Source organism: Salmo salar, chromosome 07, assembly GCF_965601325.2.
Source record: "Salmo salar chromosome 07, fSalSal1, whole genome shotgun sequence".
Taxonomy (NCBI): domain Eukaryota; kingdom Metazoa; phylum Chordata; class Actinopteri; order Salmoniformes; family Salmonidae; genus Salmo; species Salmo salar.
Window position 1 is genome coordinate 46,008,445 of NC_138297.1, and position 20,139 is coordinate 46,028,583.

The following is a 20,139-nucleotide window of genomic DNA, read 5'->3' on the forward strand; positions in this document are numbered from 1 at the left end:
CAACTAGTCTTTGAGATATTAGGCTACTAGGGTTCTTACTATGCGTTTTGGTGTATTGAAAAATACTGTGATGTCCGTCTTTTATTTTTCTGCCATTTTTCTACCTGGCTGGCTGGCTGGCTACACACACAGTGTGTAGGTTATTTACAGTAGAAGATGGGCTTCTATCATCTTCAATCATTCTATTTGGGCTTCGATCTAAAAGGTAGCTAGCAAATGTGAAACGGATTAAAATGACAAGAGTTGACAGCTGTATGAGTTCACCATTTACACAACATATGCTGCAACCTTTTGTAATTTTAATAGTTTGTTTCATATTGGCTGGCTTCCAACAATAGCTGAATTTGCAAAGCTAGCGAGCACCAATTCAGTTTGTGGTGTTTGCTATAATCTTTGCTACCCGGGTTAAATAAAGGTGAAATAAAATAAATAAATAAAAGTTCCCTTGCGACAATTTAGCTTTTGCAACGAGACCATTAAATATATTTAAGACAATGGTAGAAGAGAGTGTAGTTCTGTTCAGTTTGGATTTCAGTTTATCGCTAACCTTATCACAGGGACTTTGAAGCACTAACTTACATCATCTGCATGCTGATCTTGGAATAAATTGACGATAGCAAAGATTCCATCTTTGACGACGCCACATAAATGGAATAGGTACTAGCTAGCTTAATAGTTAATATTTGCGCGCTAGCTCTGCATATTCAGCTAGTGTGTGTGCGCGATTTACTGGATTAACCTCACGTCAGTTACGTGCATTGAGTGCCTTTCAGACAGTAGATACGACCTCTCTGTTGCCTAGCAAGCTAAGGAACTGGCAGTGGATCAAACCATTGTGAGGCAAAGGGTTTTGAAACTTAAAAACGCGCTATTAAGTGTCTATAATCAGCACAATTGCTTTCATTGCGTATTATTAATATTATTTAAATTACATAGTTATGTTTCAGTGATATATTGGGGGGAACAAATCATATTTTTCCCAGGATGGGGGGGTCGTGTCCCCCCCGTCCCCCCCGGGATTTCCGCCCCTGATGGCCATGACTAAATATATGCCAAGCATAAGCATGCAATGCATGCATTATTTTCATATCCATATGAGGAGAGTTTAGCCACCATTATGTTAGAGCTAAAAGCAGATGTGGGCGTTATCCTCAGATATGGGCGTTATCCATTGGGTTGAAAGATAATGGTGGCAGAACGCATAGGGGGTTTTACTTCATTTACATAAAGGGTGGACCTATGTATTGTATGTGCATAAAAGCAGAGCCGGGGCCTAAGGAAGGCAGTTGTTCCGAGGACCGGCTCGGCTTTACTACTCTGTATTAAAGTCTATATTGAATTTACAAGTTCTTGTAAGAAGTGTTATTCTTAAGACAATTTTCCACGACAGGAGCGGAGAAAACTCTGGGGGCGTGGAACTTGAATCTGCTAGTACCAGCCATGCTCGCTCACCAGATAAACATTTGAAGAAGTTCTAACAGAAGAAATTTGTGTTTTTGGCAGTAATGCGCCATAACGTTGGATGCCAATCGCCGATAAACCCCACAGAAGAAGAGTGATTGATTGCTAAATCTCGGTTGGAGATATGCGTTTACCGCTGATCTGCGGTATGTGAAAGAGAGGAGCGGCGCAGGCTTTCTGTAAGTATCCTATGTCTATATTCCCTTAGGAAAATCCAATGGTTGACATGAACAACAATGCTGTCTATGTTGAACAGTAGTTTATATTTGTCCCCCCAAAAAATAAACGGTCCTCCAAATAATATGGAGGACCGTTTAAATGTGTTTGCTCGTCATTTTGTAACACATCTTAAAGCGGCAATCAGCAATAGAAACAATAACTACGTGAATCCCTAACACTGTTTCTGTAAAAAGCTGAGGGTTGGGGCTGGAGAAATGTAACCAGTCTAAAATTCATATACAGCGCTATGGATGCAAGGACTGACCATCCATGATATCAAAAGTATAGTTTTTACCATGTTTTGAGGCTAAATAGTCAGTGGCGATTTTAGCATGTAAATCTTGGTGGGGTAACCCTTTATTTGTTGATGCATGACAGCAAAGACACAACACAAAGTTAATTGCACTATAACGGTGACTAACGGTGCCCAGAAACTGTTAGGGCCTATATAAAGCTGTCGTAACAGCAGAGCTTTCTTTTCAGCACCATGGATTGAAACCTTACCTCTGCTACACCTGGTTATCAGGAGCGGCAGCTAAACAATTCATTCAGCCTCATTTACTGCCTGATATGGTTGACTTGCTTAAACAAATGTGGTTTCTTGGTTTCTACTGACAATTGAGATGTACAAACTGTGGAACGTTGAGTGGATAAGAGGCAATCCATAATTCTTATAAAGACATTACTGAGCAAGCTAAAACGGACGTAGTCAATATAACTATTTATTCAGCACTTTTGAAATGTACAGCGACAGAATTCAGAACATGGGCCATTCTTACAGTATTCTCCCTGTACACCAAGTCAGAACCGTAGGATAAATAAAGGGGCCATATAAGGTGACAATAAAAGCTCTTACAATATTCGATGAAGACATTTCACCAACAAGTCAGAACAGTAGGGGGAAAGGGACCAAATTATTAGGGTGAGGCACATGGGTTACTAACGGCTTATTACACAACATACACATAGTATTCCTTTGTTAGACCGTAGTATACATATCTCCAGGGGTGCAACTTTGGTTTTAGAAGTGAGGGGGACATAATTATTATTATCATTATTTATTTTTTATTTCCAGTCAGATAAACACTCCAAACAGCATACCCGACCGCTCTGAGGCATCCACATGGTCCTAAAGCACACCGTTGCCTCGTTTTGTATCACGTTCCAATGATAAAACTGTGGGGGACAAAAATGCAATTTCAGAATGTGTGTGTGTGTGGGGGGGGGGGCAGTGAAAGTTGCGCCCCTGCATATCTCCCTGGTATATGACATCAGCTGCATACAATACATTTTTGGAATCAAAGTTGTGCTGTGCTCCAGGATACCCGGGCCAGGTCGATTAGGAAGGCCTGCTCGCAGAAGTGTTTTAGAGAGCGTTTGACAGTGATGAGGGGTGGTCGTTTGACCGCGGACCCATTGCGGATGCAGGCAATGAGGCAGTGATTGCTGAGATCTTGATTGAAAACAGCAGAGGTGTATTTGGATGGCAAGTTGGTAAGGATAATATCTATGAGGGTGCCCATGTTTACAGATTTAGAGTTGTACCTGGTGGTTTCCTTGATAATTTGTGTGAGATTGAGGGCATCTAGCTTAGATTGTAGTACTGCTGGGGTGTTAAGCATATCCCAGTTTAGGTCACCTAACAGAACCAACTCTGAAGATAGATGGGGGGGCAATCAATTCACATATAGTGTCCAGGGCACAGCTGGGAGCTGAGGGGGGTCTTTAACAGGTGGCAACAGTGAGAGACTTATTTCTGGAGAGATTCATTTTTAAATTTTTGAAGCTGGAACTGTTTGGGCATAGACCTGGAAAGTATGACAGAACTTTGCAAGCTATCTCTGCAGTAGATTGCAACTCCTCCCCCTTTGGCAGTTCTATCTTGACGGAAAATGTTGTAGTTGGGTATGGAAATCTCCGAATTTTTGGTGGTCTTCTTAAGCCAGGATTCAGACACGGCAAGGACATCAGGGTTGGTGGAGTGTGCTAAAGCAGGGAGTAAAACAAACTTAGGGAGGAGGCTTCTGATGTTAACATGCATGAAATCAAGGCCTTTTCGATTACAGAAGTCAACAAATGAGAGTGCCTGGGGACACGGAGTGCCTGGGTTAGCCTCCACATCACCCAAGGAGCAGAGGAGGAGTAGGATGAGGGTACGGCTAAAGGCTAGCAAAACTCGTCGTCTAGTGCGTTGGGAACAGAGAGTAAAAGGAGCAGATTTCTGGGCGTGGTAGAATAGATTCAGGGCATAATGTGCAGACAGGGGTATGGTAGGATGAGGGTACAGTGGAGGTAAGCCCAGGCACTGAGTGATGATAAGAGAGGTTGCATCTCTGGACACTCTGGACATTGTCCTGTTGAAAAACAAATGATAGTCCACCCCACTAAGTGCAAACCAGATGGGATGGCTTATTGCTGCATATTGCTGTGGTAGCCATGCTGTTTAAGTATGCCTTGAAGTCTGCCCCACCTGCCCTGAATGACAGGTCGACACTGTATATAGTGTTTATAGACATTGGTGTAAAACATGCGTACTGTATATTTTGGGTTCTGATGGGGTACGACAGTTGAACTAAGCTCATGAGGCAATTATAAGCTATATTCAAGAATCAGTGGGGACATATCATACATTATTTTATACAAAAATGATGTAGCAACTGCTGATTGCCCCTTAAAGTGTTTTTACACTTATCACTCTTATCACTCTTGTGTTCCAATTGCACGTTGTGTTAGCTAATCCAAGTTTATCATTTTAAAAGGCTAATTGATCATTAGAAAACCCTTTTGCAATTATGTTAGCACAGCTGAAAACTGTTGATCTGATTAAAGAAGCAATAAAACTGGCCTTCTTTAGACTAGTTGAGTATCTGGAGCATCAGCATTTGTGGGTTCGATAACAGGCTCAAAATGGCCAGAAACAAAGATCTTTCTTTTGAAACTCGTCAGTCTATTCTTGTTCTGAGAAATGAAGGCTATTCCATGTGAGAAATTGCAAAGAAACTGAAGATCTCGTACAACGCTGTGTACTACTCCCTTCACAGAACAGCGCAAACTGGCTCTAACCAGAATAGAAAGAGGAGGGTGAGGCCCCGGTGCACAACCGAGCAAGAGGACAAGTACATTAGAGTTTCTGGTTTGAGAAACAGACGCCTCACAAGTCCTCAACTGGCAGCTTCATTAAATAGCCCCCGCAAAACACCAGTCTCAACGTCAACAGTGAAGATGCGACACTGGCCTTCTAGGCAGAGTTGCAAAGAAAAAGCCATATCTCAGACTGGCCAATAAAAATAAAATATTAAGATGGGCAAAAGAACACAGACACTGGACAGAGGAACTCTGCCTAGAAGGCCAGGGCCAATTGTGTGCCAATTGGGCCAATTGCTGGGCCAATTGTGTGCCGCCCTATGGGACTCCCAATCACAGCCAGATGTTATGCAGCCTGGATTCGAACCAGGGACTGCAGTGACATCTCTTGCACTGTGATGCAGTGCCTTAGACCCTGCGCCACTCAGGAGCCCCAATATATAACTTTCAAAAAGAGAAATACAATTGTATGATGCATCCTACTGGCTGCATGGCACAGTGGATCAATATGATGGCATATGCAGAATAGTTGGCCTGTCAGTCTCAAGGTTCTCCTCTCCAGAGCTGATGGCCTTTAGACCTACCTGCGATCTTAGACAGGAAACACCATTTTTAATCTACATTCCAACCCCCTGTGACTCCACACCACTGGGTTACCTCATCCCTCATGAGTCAGTCCCTCTCACGGTTCCAATCTGTGTTTCCTGCTTATAACTACTGTAGGTGAAATATTCATGACTATGGTTGATTTTCCAGTATCCAGACTGTTCTCCCAGAAGTATTGAGACAGAAAACATAGGGTTAATTAATAAGACGTGTAAGCAGAATAAAGGCTGAGCTCATCCCCAGCTTACAATTGGCTCATTCATCCCCCTCCTCTCCCCTGTAACTATTCCCCAGGTCGTTGCTGTAAATGGGAATGTGTTCTCAGTCAACTTACCTGGTAAAATAACGGTAAAATAAACGAAAAAAAATAAAAGGTGAATAGACAGAGCTGATTGAACAAAGAGTTAACCACTGGACATATAAAAACAGAACGTTAGCAGAATCCATGGGAGTGTACAGACTGGGTCAACATGGAGTTAATCACTAGACATGTAAAAACAGAATGTAAGTGTCACGACTTCCGCCAAAGTTGCTCCCTCTCCTTGTTCGGGCGGTGTTCGGCGGTCAACGTCACCGACCTTCTAGCCATCATTGATCCATTTTTCATTTTCCATTGGTTTTGTCTTGTCTTCCATCACACCTGGTTCCAATCCCATCAATTACATGTTGTGTAATGGACCATCTGTTTCCCCTCATGTCCTTGTCGGTGATTGTTTATTGTAAGTGTATGTGTACGTCTGTACTGGTGTGCGTTGGGTTATGTTACCCATTGATTTTTATTATTATGTTTTCCTGTGTTTTTTTGTAAATAAACTGTGCCGTTGGAAACACAGTTATTTCTCTCCTGCGTCTGACTTCTCTGCCGCCAGTTAAACACCCTTACAGTAAGCAGAAAATGAGTACCTTAGTTAACCTCTATGGGCTAGGTGGGACGTCACCGTCCCACTCTATTCAACAGCCAGTGGAACAGCGTGGCGCGAAATACAAAACCTCAAAAATGCAATAATTTCAATTTTTCAAACATATGACTATTTTACACCATTTTAAAGATAAGACTCTCGTTAATCTAACCACATTGTCCGATTTCAAAAAGGCTTTACAGCGAAAGCAAAACATTAGATTATGTTAGGAGAGTACATAGCCCAAAATAATCACACAGCCATTTTCCAAGCAAGCATATATGTCACAGAAACCCAAAACACAGCTAAATGCAGCACTAACCTTTGATGATCTTCATCAGATGACACTCCTAGGACATTATGTTATACAATACATGCATGTTTTGTACAATCAAGTTCATATTTATATCAAAAAACAGCTTTTTACATTGGCGTGTGATATTCATAAAATGTATCCCCACCGAAAACTTCCGGTGAATTTACTAAATTACTCATCATAAACGTTGACAAAATACATAACAATTATTTTAAGAATTATAGATACAGAACTCCTTTATGCAATCGCTATGTCAGATTTTAAAATAGCTTTTCGGCGAAAGCACATTTTTCAATATTCTGAGTACATAGCTCAGCTATCACGGCTAGCTATTTTGACACCCGCCAACTTCGAGGCACACTAAACTCAGAATTAGTATTAGAAAAATTGTATTACCTTTGCTAATCTTCATCGGAATGCACTCCCAGGACTGCTACTTCCACAAGAAATGTTGTTTTTGTTCCAAATAATCCATAGTAATGTCCAAATACCTCCGGTTTGTTCGTGTGTTCAGGTCACTATCCAAAGAGTAATGCGCGAGCGCATTTCGAGACAAAAAAATAAAAAATGTTCCATTACCGTACTTAGAAGCATGTCAAACGCTGTTTAAAATCAATTTTATGGTATTTTTCTTGTAAAATAGCGATAATATTCCAACCGGACAATAGTGTATTCATTCAAAGAGGAAAATAAAAAAACGCATGGTCTCGTGAATGCGCATATCCAATCTCTTAGTCACCAGGCAGACCACTGAGAAACTGAGCTACTATACTCTGCCCAGAGACAGGAGATGCCTCAATCCGCTTTTTGAAGGCTTTAGAGAGCCAATGGAAGCCTTAGAAAGTGCTACGTAACCCCAGAGATACTGTAGTTTCGATAGAGAATCAAAAGAAGAACTACAAATTCTCAGACAGGCCACTTCCTGCTTGGAATTTTCTCAGGTTTTTGCCTGCCATATGAGTTCTGTTATACTCACAGACACCACTTTTCTATCCAGATCTACTAATAATATGCATATTCTCGTTTCTGGGCAAGAGTAATAACCAGTTTAAATCGGGTATGTTTTTTATCCGGCCGTGAAAATACTGCCCCCTAGCCCAGACAGGTTAATAAATATAGTCACCAAAGCCATGTATCTGTAATAACAACCTATGTTTGTTCTAATCAAGTATTATTAGAAAAGCACTTATACTAGGAAAGTATATATGCAATAAATGTATTATTTTTTGTATTAACACTATGGCGCCGCCACCAATATAATCTAAACTGAAGCAGATGTGGGCATTAACAAGCAAGAATTGGTACAAGAAGATAATGGTGGCATAAGGCCAAGGGGAGTTAACCATCTACATAGAGGTGAGTGACTATGTGTGTTATTTGAAGGTGGAAACCTATAAAGCCTGAGGTCTGTAACAAGAAAAGTTAGTTCTCCCATGGAATTGCTTGACTTTGTTATTGTTTGTAATAAAGTCTATTTGTATTCACAAGCTCCGGTATCTGAGAAATATTTGACTCGATATTTCCACGACACTGCTAATATTATTGTCCTCTAAATGTATTTTTTTTTTACTGTAACACCAGTGTTACACTAGTGTATACATCCTGATGTTATACTAGGGAAATTGTGTTACCATAGTTAGGGCTGAGAGTGAGGACTTCAACAAGAATCAACAACCTCTACATAATTAAGACAGTTGCTTTGTGAGAAGGTGTTCACCGTTGAAGGTGTAAACCCATGTTCTCATTTAGCCATTGTTATGTAAATGCAGGCTGGAAAGTACCAGTAGCCTAACCTTGGCTCTAAGTCAGAGCAGGTTCGCTGGAGGCATGGCCCAGCGAGACACGGATGTCATCTTGTGTAGACGGATAGAGAAAATTCAGAGTCTTTTGGTCAAAACACTGGGGTAAAATCTCAATGGAAATGCGCCATAATTTCCTTTTCTCAGGCCTATCGCCAGGCTATCAGACTTTTGAGCAGCCATCACTAACCGTCTACCAAGTGATGCTCATTCACTCAAAACACACACGCTATCAAACACACACTAACACACACACAACCAATGCTGTTGTCCCATTTTATAGATACATTAAACCACTGGACACTTCCCGTTTCACCCTGTGTATTTAAATACTGTATTCTTGATATGGCCCATTCTAACATCTCTACTACTGTACATCACATTTTAGTTACACTGTTTATACTGTTATACTAAAAACTCAAACGGACCACTAGAAAAAGCTCACACCAAGTTTAATCATCCACTGGGTCAAACAGCTGCAGAAGACAAGGTATGATTGCACAAGCGCAAATATTTATTCCCTCCAACTAGGCGGAGTCAACTCCTTGCACATCTAGACAGCCAATAAATCTCTGTTGCTAGTCAGAAACGTAATTGGTTCTTCTCACTGGTGTAGTCATGGCCCTGCCTGATGCTAGAACCTTTGTGGGCGTGGAAGGATACAGTGGGGGGGGAAAGTATTTGATCCCCTGCTGATTTTGTACTTTTGCCCACTGGCAAAGAAATGATCAGTCTATAATTTTAATGGTACGTTTATTTGAACAGTGAGAGACAGAATAACAACAAAAATATCGAGAAAAACGCATGTCAAAAATGTTATAAATTGATTTGCATTTTAATGAGGGAAATAAGTATTTGACACCCTCTCAATCAGAAAGATTTCTGGCTCCCAGGTGTCTTTTATACAGGTAACGAGCTGAGATTAGGAGCACACTCTAAAGGGTGTGCTCCTAACCGTAGCTTGTTACCTGTATAAAAGACACCTGTCCACAGAAGTAATCAATCAATCAGATTCCAAACTCTCCACCATGGCCAAGACCAAAGAGCTCTCCAAGGATGTCAGGGACAAGATTGTAGACCTACACAAGGCTGGAATGGGCTACAAGACCATCGCTTGGTGAGAAGGTGACAACATTTGGTGTGATTATTCGCAAATGGAAGAAACACAAAAGAACTGTCAATCTCCCTCAGCCTGGGGCTCCATGCAAGATCTCACCTCGTGGAGTTGCAATGAGCCTGAGAACGGTGAGGAATCAGCCCAGAACTACACGGGAGGATCTTGTCAATGAGCTCAAGGCAGCTGGGACCACAGTCACCAAGAAAACAATTGGTAACACACTACGCCGTGAAGGACTGAAATCCTGCAGCGCCCGCAAGGTCCCCCTGCTCAAGAATACATATACATGCCCGTCTGAAGTTTGCCAATGAACATCTGAATGATTCAGAGGACAACTGGTGAAAGTGTTGTGGTCTGATGAGACCAAAATGGAGCTCTTTGGCATCAACTCAACTCGCCGTGTTTGGAGGAGGAAGAATGCTGCCTATGACCCCAAGAACACCATCTCCACCGTCAAACATGGAGTTGGAAACATTATGCTTTGGGGGTGTTTTTCTGCTAAGGGGACAGGACAACTTCACCGCATCATTTAACGGGGCCATGTACTGTCAAATCTTGGGTGAGAACCTCCTTCCCTCAGCCAGGGCATTGAAAATGGGTCGTGGATGGGTATGCAAGCATGACAATGACCCAAAACACACGGCCAAGGCAACAAAGAAGTGGCTCAAGAAGAAGAACATTAAGGTCCTGGAGTGGCCTAGCCAGTCTCCAGACCTAAATCCCATAGAAAATCTGTGGAGGGAGCTGAAGGTTCGAGTTGCCAAACGTCAGCCTCGAAACCTTAATGACTTGGAGAAGATCTGCAAAGAGGAGTGGGACAAAATCCCTCCTGAGATGTGTGCAAACTTGGTGGCCAACTACAAGAAACGTCTGACCTCTGTGATTGCCAACAAGGGTTTTGCCACCAAGTACTAAGTCATGTTTTGCAGAGGGGTCAAATACTTATTTCCCTCATTAAAATGCAAATCAATTTCTAACATTTTAGACATGCGTTTTTCTCGATTTTTTTTGTTGTTGTTATTCTGTCTCTCACTGTTCATATAAACCTACCAGTGAAATTATAGACTGGTCATTTCTTTGTAAGTAGGCAAACGTACAAAATCAGCAGGGGATCAAATAGTTATTTCCCCCACTGTATGTGTGTGGACCGTTTCTTCTCTCTTAAAATCTAATTTTATTAGTCACAAGCACCGAACACAACAGGTGTAGACCTTACAGTGAAATGCTTACTTACGAGCCCCTAACCAACAATGCAGTTTAAAAAAAAATACAGATAAGAATAAGAGATAAAAGTAACAAGTAATTAAAGAGCGGCAGTGAAATAACAATAGCGAGACTATATACAGGGGGGTATCAATACAGAGTCAATGTACAGGGGCACCGGTTATTTGAGGTAGTATGTACATGTAGGTAGAGTTATTAAAGTGACTATGCATAGATGACAACGGAGAGTAGCAGTGGTGTAAAGAGGGGGTGAGGGGGGCACTGCAAATAGTCTGGGTAACCATTTGACTTGATGTTCAGGAGTCTTACAGCTTAGGGGTAGAAGCTGTTGAGAAGCCTTTTGGTCCTAGACTTGGCGCTCCGGCACCACTTGCCTTGCGGTAGCAGAGAAAACAGTTTTTGACTAGGGTGGCTGGAGTCTTTGGCAATTTTTAGGGACTTTCTCTGACACCGCCTGGTATAGAGGTCCTGGATGGCAGGAAGCTTGGCCGCAGTGATGTACTGGGCCATTCGCACTACCCTCTGTAGTGCCTTGTGTTCGGAAGCCGAGCAGTTGCCATACCAGGCAGTGATGCAACCCTTTAGGATGATCTCGATGGTGCAGCAGTAAAACCTTTTGAGGATCTGAGGACCCATGCCAAATCTTTTTAGTCTCCTGAGGGGGAATAGGTTTTGTCGTGCCCTCTTCACAACTGTCTTGGTGTGCTTGGACCATGTTAGTTTGTTGATGATGTGGACAGCAAGGAACTTGAAGCTCTCAACCTGCTCCACTGCAGCCACGTCAATTTCAATGTGGGCGTGCTTGGTCCTCTTTTTTTCTGTGGTCCGCAATCATCTCCTTTGTCTTGATCACGTTGAGGGAGAGGTTGTTGTCCTGGCACCACACGGCCAGGTCTCTGACCTCCTCCCTATAGGCTGTCTCGTCGTTGTCGGTGATCAGGCCTACCACTGTTGTGTCATTGGCAAATTGAATGATAGTGTTGGAGTCGTGGCTGGCAGTGCAGTCATGAGTGAACAGGGAGTGCAGGAGGGAACTGAGCACGCACCCCTGGGGCCACTGTGTTGAGGATCAGCGTGACGGATGTGTTGTTACCTACCCTTACTACCTGGGGGGCGGCCCGTCAGGAAGTCCAGGATCCAGTTGCAGAGGGAAGTGTTTAGTCCCAGGGACCATCTGTTTACTTGACCTCGGACTGAATTACTCGCTCCTCCCTGTCCTACCTTTATCAGTGTCTAAAACCAGATTGTTTTCCTTTGCCTGTCTCCTTAGAAGCCTTGATATTCAACGATAACATTTCTGACAGAATGTAAACTATCTGCACTCCCCTTGTCACACTCATTAACGTTCCATACACCACATCCCTTCCTATTACCCCCTTCATTGACCCCAACCTTCCTTATACATGTAAAGTTATCAGTAAGATATGGTAACATGAATAAATATATCTTAAACTAGAATCAAACAATACACACTGCATATTTATTTATTTACTGGGGCAGCAGGTAGCCAAGAGTGTTGGGCCAGTAACAAAAAGGTCGCTGGTTAGAATCACCGAGCCAACTAGGTGAAAAATCTGTCTTTGCCCTTGAGCAAGGCAGTTAAACCTAATTGCTCCTGTAAGTCTCTCTGGATTTGAGCATCTGCTAAATGACAACAACAAAAAATTATTCTTGCCATAGCTCGCTCTAATATATAATTCTTATTATATCTTGTGTAAATTCATCCTGTCACGTCCTGACCAGTAATAGGGGTTACTTGTTATTGTAGTTTGGTCAGGACGTGGCAGTGGGTATTTGTTTTATGTGGTTCGGGGGTTATGTGTATGTAGAGGGGTGTTGTATTTATGTGTTCCGGGGTTTTTGGTGTATGTTCTTGCTTTGGTATTCTAGGATTCTAGGTTGTGTATTTCTTTGTTGGCCTGGTGTGGCTCTCAATCAGGAACAGCTGTACATCATTGTTTCTGATTTAGAGTCATACTTAGGCACATTGTTTTCACCTGTCCCTTTGTGGGTAGTTGTATTCTGTTTTGTGTTCTTCACCTGACGGAACTGTCAGTGTCGTTTTCATATTGTATACTTGTTTTGTTTCACCTTCTTCAATAATTAAAAAAGAAGATGAGTATACATTTTCCTGTTGCATCTTGGTCCTCCACACACGACACCCGTTACACATCCAGTGTATATACATATAGATTGCATTTAGACTGCTGTTACAGTCCTATTTGGGTTGTTAATTGGATTCATTACAACATGATTTTATTATAAATGTTTTTTTTTTTTTTATACTTTGTGTACTCGTTTGACATTTTACTGCATTCTTAGGAGCTAGTAACATAAGCACCCACTATAACAACTTCTAATGTCAGGGATTTCGTCATCGTCTGACGATATAGCGAAATCATCGTCGGAAAAGGAGGACCAATATGCAGCAGAATTGAGAGTTCATCTTGAACATTTAATAAACTCAAAATGAACATACAAAATAACAAAACAAACTCACGATGTACAGACAGTCTTCTCAGGCTCACATACGCTAGACAAGAAACAATCTCCCACAAATGACAAACACAGCCTAATATATGGGACTCTCAATCAAAGGCAAAGAGAAAACACCTGCCTTCAATTGAGAGTCCCAACCCCAATTAATCAACCATAGAAACACACTCACTAGACTCCACATAGAAATACATAAACATAGACCATAAACCAAAAACCCGGAAATACTAAATCAAACGCCCTTTTACCAAAACACCACCCCGAACCACATAAAACAAATACCCTCTGCCACGTCCTGACCAAACGACAATGACAATTAACCCTTATACTGGCCAGGACGTGACATCTAAACTGTGTACGTGACCAATAAACTTTGATTAGAATGTATTATTTTTTCCTGTGCAGCCCAGAGGGTTATACTACAAAGCAGGAAAAAAGGAGTTAGCTGACTAACTTGCCTAAATATTATATAACTACATTTTTTAGAAAGCTACACTTGAAATGGGCAATGGTCTAATACATTCAACAAACGAAAACCCATATCTAAGTTTAGATTTTTTTTTATGAATCAGAAAATCAATAGTATCTGGTTGCTTATTAAAGTTAGCTGGCTGAATTAATCGTACCTGTAGTATTCCACTTTGGTCCAACCCGAGAAGAGCCAATAGCTTAAAACCTGGTGTGACTCGAGGGAAGTTGTCTACATAGCTAGGAATGAATAGGCTCCATTGTTATGTTAACTGTTAACCATTGTGATTCATTTACTTCAAGGTTGCATCTCTGCATCACTTCAAGGCTGTAGACAGTTGTTGTGTGGTCAATTGTCATAATAATGATTAGCCTGAGACAAGTTACCTTGGTTTAATCCTGAGAAAGGGCCTTGGATATCAACAATGCCATATTATACACCAAATAGGTGTGGATGGTCAACCTGACCTGAGGTGGAACTCTCCTCCTGCCCAGACTGCTATCTGTGGGGCACAGGCCCCTCCTATATGAGTATGTACTATGTTGATGGTGTTAGTTGATTGTGAATTGTGCGTTGCTCTCTAAATATCAACCCATATTGTCTGAACTGGCAGTCACATGTCCTAAACATGTTTCAGAGTTGCAGTGTATGTTAGAAAAATCAACAACTTGATTGATGGATAACCATTGCATAGTTTTCACAACTGTTTCTCTCTTTTTTTCTCTAGAATTAAACTCTTCAATTCAACTTTTGAGGATGGTGCCCCATATGCTTGAAATGCAACCCAGCTCAATGTGCTGGGACAACATAGATAACGCTTGTGAAAATGCCAGATCAAGAGAATGGAGCGATGGTGACGGATACAGCCGCCATAATATGGCTCACTGGGAAAGTGATCCCCCAGCTGGTGAAAGGCAGTACCTCACCCAAAAGGAAAGCGAACACCAGTGGCTGAACCGTGAGGATGAAGCTGCCATGCGGGCCCACTACAACTCCCAGAGACAAAACTCTCAAATGGACTTCCGTGGACATCGGGCACAAGAGACCCAGACGCCTCCTCTGTATCATCAAGAACATCACAGAATGGCTCAGAGTCAGAACATAAGGGATTGGCCCAATCTCTATGGACCCTTGAGAGGCCAGGCACCCCCTAATGTAAACTTACACCGCAGTGGAGAGAGAACAGAAACATGGGCTAAGCATGAACCCCACTTCCCCAGCAATGACTTTTTAACCCCACTCAATGTCGAAAGAGGGCATGAGGATATTTCCCATCACCATAACACTGACCAGGATTATATGTTTGGTTGGATAGTGAATCATAACAATCTCCATTACTTGGAAAGCAAATGGCAGATGTTAGATCCCACCCATTCCAATGGACATGCTAATGAACCTTCAAGGGGGCATTCTACTGAATGCTCAAGGGGACGTTCTAGGGGTGGTTTCCGTGGAAATTCTAGGGGTGGTTCTAGTGTACGTTCTAGAGGTAGTTCTAGTAGACGTTCTCGGGGTGGTTCTAGGGGTCGGTCTAGTGGACGTTCGAGGGGTGGGTCTAGTGGATGTTCTAGGGCCTATTCCAGCTGGTCACCCAGGCAGGTCTTCCAGGCTAAGCATGTCAACCCTTCTCAAACTACGACAAACAGTTCTCCAGACATTCAAAACGTCAACATCATTCTAACTGTTCCTGTGGTCAACAACAAACACAGTGAAACAACATCAGGACGAACAGCAGGTCCGGTGAGAGATTCTACATCACTTGTGCAAGCCTTCATTGCAAATGCACAGCAGTGTGTTTCTATGGATCTCCCTTCCACGGGAGGTAGAGAATCTGGTGTCGTTGACCTAAAAACAGCCCAGGTAACAAATGCAGACAGCCATGGTATTCTAAGACCTAGTTTTCCTTCCCAAGCCATAACACAACAAACAGATAATCTTCCTGGCAATGCTGCTCTTGTTTCTCACACCCAGACCTCTTCCACCCCTGACCAGCTACATGCTCCCTCTCCTTCTCCCAAACCTCTCACTGAGACACCTCAGGAAAAACCTCCTCATGAACATAAGATCTCACTCAATGAAATACAGGACTGGCTTCAGAGTGTTTTAAGATCTAAAAATGGACCCGTAAATGTGAACAACCACACAAGACCCCTCCCAGGCACAACAATCCAGCACAGAGAAGATGGATATTTTACAAGCAGGCAAAACGCACCTACATCTTAACACCAAAGACAACCAGGTGAGGCCCCCTGAGAGATTTAGTGCTGAGGACTCCACTATACGGCTGGAGTTAAAGTCCACCCCCAGGTGCATGACACTGACGGTAGTTGCCACCACTCCGCCCCCCGTAGCTATCGTCCCTCCAATGGATCCACAGCAGTTCCCAGAGCCCATGGAGACAGAGAATACAGGCAATGAGGTGCCATTTAAGATTTTACAGGCCTGGTCCATCAACGAACAACAAATGGAAAGTCTGTGGGAAAGAGCTAAAGATGATGCAAGTTCTCTATCTGTCCTAAATGAGACGGTTCAAGTTGAGAGTTTTATGGAGTATGATAAGCCTGTAGATGCATCTGCAACAAGTTCACTGGTATCTATTATAGAGGACAATGATGAGGTCCTTCAGGTCATCACACAGATGAACAAGAGTTCACCTTCACCATTTGTCCACACCATCCCTCAGGCAACTGATATTGTACGCATCGGGGGTACCCAGACAATCGTGGAAGTTAGCTCTAACGGTGCAGATGAGATAACTCTTGATTTGTCCACAATTGCTGAAGTTCAGTTCAAGTTACATACGCTGCAGCAACTGGTTACTTATCTGGAGAATGCAGCAACAATCACTGAGGCAAAGGATGGTTGTCTAGAGGCCATATTGGAGCAGTATTGGGGCGGGGAAACCTCTAACCTGGTAGAAGCTTTAAAAGATAAAAGGGATAAGAAAATCATGCAAGATGTGTCTGCCTGGGCCGCAGAGGATGAGGAAGCAGTGGTTCTCTTTGCAGTCAGTGGTATATCACTGGGGGAAGTGGTCGAGAAGTTTCCCATTCCAGTACATGTTGACAGCTCTTCCCAAGTGGGTTACAGGTCATCATGGTTAAATGTCAACGAGAAGCTGTATAACATTGACAAAGATTCTGGAAGAGCTTGGTCTCTGTGGTTCATACCAGATAAAGCAGAGGAGAGTTCCAAAGTGTTTGGGGGAGTCAAAATAGATGACACCTTCCACAGCAAGCTGGAGACTGTGGACTTTCCTGTACGACAACCTGTTGAAGCAGAAGCAACAGACTCAGACCTCGCAACAAACATAGACTTTGTAATGGACACAGACCCCCCAACGGACACAGACCTCCCAACAGATGCAGACTCAGAGACAGAACCCCTTTCCCCAATGATTTTGACCGTCCTCACATCAGATGATGCTTTGAAACTGCTTGCTGAAACAGAGGCACCAGACGCAGACCTCGCAACAGACTCAAACTGCCAAACAGATGCAGACCTCAAAACGGTCACAGACCTCACAACAGACTCGGACGCAGACCCTCTTTCCCCAATGAATTTGACCATCCTGACATCTGAGGATGCCATGAGACTGTTTTGCCAGATCGAAAATGGCTCTGACCTCCAACTCGGGTCCCATGAACCATGCTCTGAAAACAAAGACAAGACAAAAACAAAGCAACTAGAGAATATAGGAAGTGGCAGCTTAGATAAGTCCTGCTACTGTCCTTGTATTATTGAAAGTGACAACGGGTTTGAAAGTGGCCTATGCACCAGTTGTCAGAGAGAGAAAGGATTGCAGCAAGGTACAAGATGCATAACAATCGCTCAATGCTTTACCCTGTCAGATACAAGCGACAATTCAGATCAGGAGACAGAAGAGGTCCCTAAGGACTCTGGGGGGAAGGCGACTGTGGACAATCAATGCAGGGACAAGAAGCAGATACAATCAACTGAAGAAGATTGGGATGACAATCAATCCAGTGACAATAAGACAGAGGGAGAAATGCAGCATTGTATAGGTGTCACAACGATCACTGACTTTATTTTCTGGTTAGATACAATTCAGGATTCAGATCAGGAGACAGAGGAGAACCCTAATGAACAACATGCTCAGATTGAGGTTCATGCTTCTAATGTTAAAAGGACAGAGCCTGAAACTGATGCGAACGCACCCTGTGAGTCAGCCCAAGAACATACTACCCAAAGCAAAGTCAGTCCTGGTTCTGAGGATAGGGAAAGATGGCAAGAGAAGGACCAAGACTGTAAGACGAGTACATTACCACTTCCCAAGGTTGAAAACCCCTCTAAGTTAAGCGCTAACATCATAGCAGACAAGTGGTGTTCACTTATAGAGGACTGTGGTTCACCTGCAGATAAGTATGGCAAAGTTGCTGACTTTGTCACTCAATACAAAACCTCCAAGTCAAAGAAAAAAGTAAAAGAAAAAATGGAAAAGGAGGAAACCCTCAATCCAGCATCATCTGACAGACAAAAGCCCAAGAAACGTCATGGTAGAGCAGAGAGGGGACGGTCACCATCCCAACCCCCTAAGAGCTCTGGGGTGAAGGCAACTTTGAATAATCAACGCAGGGACAAGAAGCCACATGCGTCACACAAGAGGAGACATTTGACTGAGAGTGATGAAAATCGATGCAAAGACAAGAAGAGGGGATCATCAACTGAGAAAGAGCGTGAGGGCAGTCAATCCAGGGACAATAAGCCACCGAAGAGGAGAAATTCAACTGAAACTGAAGGCAGGAGCTCTGATGACTCCAAAGAGTTACAATGCCAGTTGGTGGAAAGAGACAAGGACAGCAGCAGTAGAAACTCACCGCCGTGCCCTGGGGTGAAAACCCTCCATGTGCTGGGATCCTCAACTACCACTGTTCCTCTCAAACTCTCCATAAACATCCCCAAAAAGCCTTCCACAAATGGCTCAACACATACTGAGGAAGTCCCCAAAATGCCAAAGACAAAATCCCCGAACAAAACTAGCAGACACCACTCCCCTGCAAAGTCAGTGTCTCCTGTTGTCAAAGAGAGGCAGAGGAACGGTGTCAAACACAAGCAAAGAATTCAACCCCTAAAAGTCAGATTGAAAAAGCTGTCCTTGCCCAAATATCTTATCAGTAAAGGTTCCCCACCAAGCTGGAAGAGAGAGGAAGGTTCCCCACCAAGGCAGAAGTGGGTGGAGGATAGAGGAGAGCCTCTGGGTTTAGGTGTAATGGTCTCTAAGAATCCTGACTCATGCAAGAAACTAAAATGTAAGGCAGAGAGCGACTTGACATCCCAACAGATGTTGTCAAAGATTCCGAAGGTGTTGAATGAGAAAGGAACGTTGTCAAAAAGTGAGCGTGAGCACGACTCGCTGCCCCCCAAGCTAAAGCTGCCAAGGATTCCGAAGCTTCTGAGGACTCCAGAGGTTTCAAAGGATGGGAATGAGAGAGAGAACAGAGAAGAGACATCTCCCAGTGCTTCACCTGAATCACAAATGCTGAACAAACCTGCAAGAGTGGCACACAAGCCCAAACCTTTTATCAAGCCTGCCAGTCCCAATGGTTATAGCCCAGCTAGTCATGCTTTCCCTAATCTGGCTAGGATATCACCGCAACATGGCAACAGACATTTTGGCCCAAAAGTTACTGCGAGGCAGCAGGTGTTCTCAGATTGGGAGAGCAGCTTTGTCCCGACTCCAACCCTCCGGACTCGTAGACGATCTGGGTGTCCTCCAGAGGAAGTGGAAGGTCCACAGGCCAGTCCCAGATCCAGCTCGGAGACCAGGATCATTCGACCCATTCTTAAATGTGTCGATTCTCTGCCGAAACCCAAGCGGAATGTCAACTTTCCTTTGAATCCAGTGAACGTGCACTACTTCAAGCCCTGTGAATATGAAAATGACGTAATGTTCAACAGGTCTTACACAGATCCGGAAGATGCACAGCGTTCTGACGATGAAGAGGAAGATGCTTCTGTGAACTGCCAGAATACGAAGCAACAGCCCCCTATAAGGGAAGAGAATCGGCAAGATATAGGGGAGCTGAAGCCTGGACCAAGCGGTGCATGTGAAAAGAGCTTCAAAAGGAAGCGGGAAATGCAGGAGCCTGCTGCCATTTTGATGAAGAAGAGCATTGTTCAGGCAAAGCATTGGACGAAGTCTCTCCATCGTGAACCTCCGAAAGACTCCAGACACTCGGGTAAGGACACCAATCACAAGCCACTGGAAAAAGAAAATGGCATGTATTCCCTCAAAGTTTTTGTGTAATATGTATAGCTAGCATTGTAATTAAAAACGACCACACAGAATAACACACTACATGTCAATATTTAGATGCATTTGATTGGATTTCCAGTTATTTACAACTTTCTTCTGGTTACAGTAAAAATAACTGTAGTTGGTTACAAGTGGTCAGAGAAGCAGAAGAAGAGGCCAAATGAAATTGAAG

The 20,139-nt window shown here is 43.2% G+C and overlaps 1 long non-coding RNA gene across 2 annotated transcripts in view; it reads left to right on the forward strand.

Moving 5' to 3' along the window:
* The first annotated feature begins 1,276 nt into the window (after nucleotides 1-1,276).
* LOC123743830 (uncharacterized) overlaps nucleotides 1,277-20,139 on the forward strand; it is a 37,134-nt gene continuing 18,271 nt past the window's right edge. For both annotated transcript variants that reach the window (XR_014392925.1, XR_014392926.1), the window contains exons 1-3: nucleotides 1,277-1,640; nucleotides 14,418-19,890; nucleotides 20,074-20,139. This is a non-coding gene — a long non-coding RNA (uncharacterized LOC123743830). The remainder of the gene's footprint in view (nucleotides 1,641-14,417; nucleotides 19,891-20,073) is intronic.